This window comes from Acanthisitta chloris, unplaced genomic scaffold, assembly GCF_000695815.1.
Source record: "Acanthisitta chloris isolate BGI_N310 unplaced genomic scaffold, ASM69581v1 scaffold42687, whole genome shotgun sequence".
In the NCBI taxonomy this organism is placed as follows: Eukaryota; Metazoa; Chordata; class Aves; order Passeriformes; family Acanthisittidae; genus Acanthisitta; species Acanthisitta chloris.
In genome coordinates, this window is record NW_008683967.1 from 1 (window position 1) to 3,671 (window position 3,671).

Here is a 3,671-nt window from a genome sequence, read left to right on the forward strand (position 1 = left end):
AGCACATACCTGTTACTGTCGCTGACCAAACAGACTTGATTGGAGAATATAAGTTAATTTATTGCCGGTTAACATCAATACTTAATTAGCGTTTTGGCTATTGAAAATGAAAAAGCGGAATATTTAGACATCTGAGGAAAACACCCCCTCCTTCCCTTCCAGGCTAGGCTTCACTTCAGACACCTTTCCAGCCCTGTCCCTGGCCGTCTCCTTATCACCAAGGCTCTGCTCACCCGGCGAGGGGCCGGGCAGCACAGAGGCTGAGGCTGGGGGCAGCACACAGCAGTTTCTCTCTGCTGCTGCTTCTCTTCTGCTCTGCTCCAGTATGGGTCCTCCACGGGCTGCGGTCCCGTCAGGAGCACAGCTGCTCCGCCACAAAACGCTTCCTTCCGCTCTAACCATGTTGTTCCTTCGTTTCTTAAATGCATTTTCACAGAGGCACTCCAGCCGTGGCTGGTGGGCTCAACTGTCAGCTTTGTTAATTGTGCAGGCCAGGCAGGGCAATGGGGCTGTGGTAGTTCTGATGTTGGGGTTTTTTTCCAGACCGGTAACTAGAAATGAAAGTTAGGATGTAGACCACCACACAGGTTGAGGGAAATACTGTGTTCTCTGCCTTTTCCTCCCACGGTCTTCTGCTGGGAGAAGTAAGTAGGCATGCAGACCTTTTGGGCTATGTGCCATGCATACAGCCCAGGGCTGCCCTTTGGGATGCACTGTCCTGCTGTAGTTGTCACTGTTTCTGGGTTACATACACTAGAGTAACTCACCAATGCCAATGTCCACTATTTAGCCTTGGGTATTTTTTTGGTTTTGTCTTTTGTCCTCCTTGAAGACTGCTACAACAGAAAGTACTTAATACAGTCACTTGCATAACTTTTTAAAAGTAAAAATTATAGCATGTTTAACAGGTTTATGAGTTCATTCAATAAATCTGAAGAGAGTTCACTATTTGCCCTTCACATTGTCCTTGAAACATTTCTCTCCTTGTTCAAAAGGGGCAGGTGGATCCATAAGACCTAGCTTCTGCAGCATGGTCTGGGAAACCAGAATGTTTTTCTTAGAGGGACTGCATGTCATCTCACAGATACTGTGTTTGGCTGAAATGCATCTGTGTGTATTGCATTATTAGCCTCTCAGTGTAAGGTTAATTGCAATGAAAGTTGCTCAGCCCAGCTGTCACGATCCACGAAAGTGGAGAGGATTTAGGGTTGAATATACCCGGAGTGAGATTAAGACACAAATGAGGTCAGATGTTGGTAGCCAAAACTGTAACTCACTTTATTAGCATCGAAGAGAGACACAGAAAAGGGGGAAAGAAGGAAAGTGGGAAAAACACAAAGAATATTATAAAAAGCAAAGGATAAATACCATTGTGGATCCAGCAGCGTCCTGTGGATCCATCTTCTTCAGTGGGGGGAGATCTCTCGCCTGGGAGGTGTCAGCTTGCCACTTCTATGCTTACGGCTCCTTTCCCCTTTACAGCTCGATTGCTGCAGTTTGTAGACCAGGGTAACAGCACTTTCCCCCCATATGCCTTGATAGTTCTTATCAGAGATCCTTTGCAGCAGTGAACTGACAATTTTTTGGCGAAGAGGGACTCCTCCTTTGAGGGGGACACATTGTGTCTGTTCCATATCTGCATGTCCCAGGCAGCCAGTTCTCTGGCACTGCAAGGCCTGACAATCATCATGTTGGCAACCACATCTGGGTACACTGCACGGGTGTGCATTGTTGAGACAAAACAGTTTGGGTTTTCTTCAGTTTCTTACGCCAGTATAAATTAACTATAGAAGAAATAACCTACTTGTAGCTTGCTAATCTCAGAAGTAATTGTACTACTAAATAAAAGCAGAAATTAGTTTTGCTGTCTTTTAAACTATCTGAAAAGAGGTATATGTTATGGTTTAGGGATAACATGAGTAACTGTTACAAGGAGGTTATGGAGCTTATATCTCTTATTTGAAGTTTTTAACAGATTAAGCAAAATCACGGGGAAAAGTAATAGATGGCACTAAGGGAATCTGCAAGAGATTTGGGTGGTCTCAGAAGCATATATTTTTCAGACAGGAACTTTACTAATATTTTCCATGGGTACTTAGGAATCTTTCCTGGGTACCTGGGGATTTTTCAGAGAAGTCTGTTTTAACAAGAACTAGTCACCATGCAGGAAAAAAAAGTAAAATTATGGGAAGTTCATATTGTCTTTAGCATGACTACTTTAGAGGGCCTTAGATGGAAACGTTGCTGCAGACGTTTTCTGGCAGGGTAATGTTCCTCCCTATATATGCATGCCAACGCAAAAAATAAAATATATGGACCTCATCAAGTATTATTTACATCAACCGGTGTGTTCCTGATGTTTTATAACAACTTAAAAGTAGGTCCTCACCTTGAGACATTTCTAGCATACTATAAATAGCATATTATGTAGGTGGCTTTGAATAGCTTCTGAGCTGTAAGAGACCCCTGTAGGTACTTTAGGAGCTTCAGAGCAGATGTTTTTTAGCTGGAAAAAGGTTAGGAGTGTACTTTATATTTATACATGAATCACTGCCTTTACTGTGTTTTCATGATCGAGTTTTCCAGGCCTGTTGGGGATTACTGGGGATGGGATGTCTTGTTTATAAAGAAATATTGATTAGATAGCATCCATAAAAGGTTTATGTATACAGCAAAATACTTAGGAGGAAAAAAAAAGGAATTCGCCTTTTAAAAGTAAGGGTGAAATAAGGTGAGGTTTGGTGTATTTCACAACTGTGGAACAAAAGAAACGTAAAATGAATATTCAACTGCAATGAAAACTGTCATTTCCTTATCTTCTTTCCCTTGGTTTGTTTTCTGGTTAATATTGCAAAAAGAGGTGCAAAGTACCAGGTGCAGGCTTGTTCTGTGACCTGTGGCAGATGATGTAATCTCTCTTTGCTGCAGCTGAATATAAGAAATATGAAGAAATCTTCCTACAGGGTAGCAAATCTGAACTTGAAATGGAAATGTCAAAGAATAATTTATGCAAGTTAGTTTCTGGCTTTCTAATCTCTTTTCATTATCCCTTGCATTTTCCTGATGGGGAAAAAAAAAGTAAAAAAAAAAAGCACTAATGAAATCCTGAAAAATTCAGGTGAATTCAGTGTGAGGAAAGAGTCAGGTTTTTGTTTGTGCTGCAGAAGAGCTACAAAGCAGCATTTGGAGGCAGCATTGCTAAGGCTGTGAGACTGGGTGCTTCAGCCCTTCATGATGCAGGTTACCTGACCTGATGATTGCTTAGGACAGTTGTATAATCAGTGCCAGTGTTGCAAAGTAACTTGCCTTGCTGGTGCATTTATGTAGACATTACTGATAACAGTAAATCCACAAAGAGCACAACTTTCCTGCCCAAGCGCCTGCCTGGCACTATGTAAGTTCCTTGCAATCGCTGTTTGCACTTCAGCATGTTGAATTTATGGCCTTCTTATTTCTGTTATTTTGCTTGATTTTTCCTGCATTAAATATAGCTCTGAAGAGCAGTCAACTAGACTTTGGTAGGTTACAGAGGACCTTCAGCAATGGGAATGGCTTTGCTTTGGTTTAAAAGGTTTACACGTTCCCGTGCACTGGCAATGAGCACAAGTCTTAGGACACCTGAAACGCTGACAAAAGGTCAGACTGACAGATGTTATTTTTAGGTTTGCTCA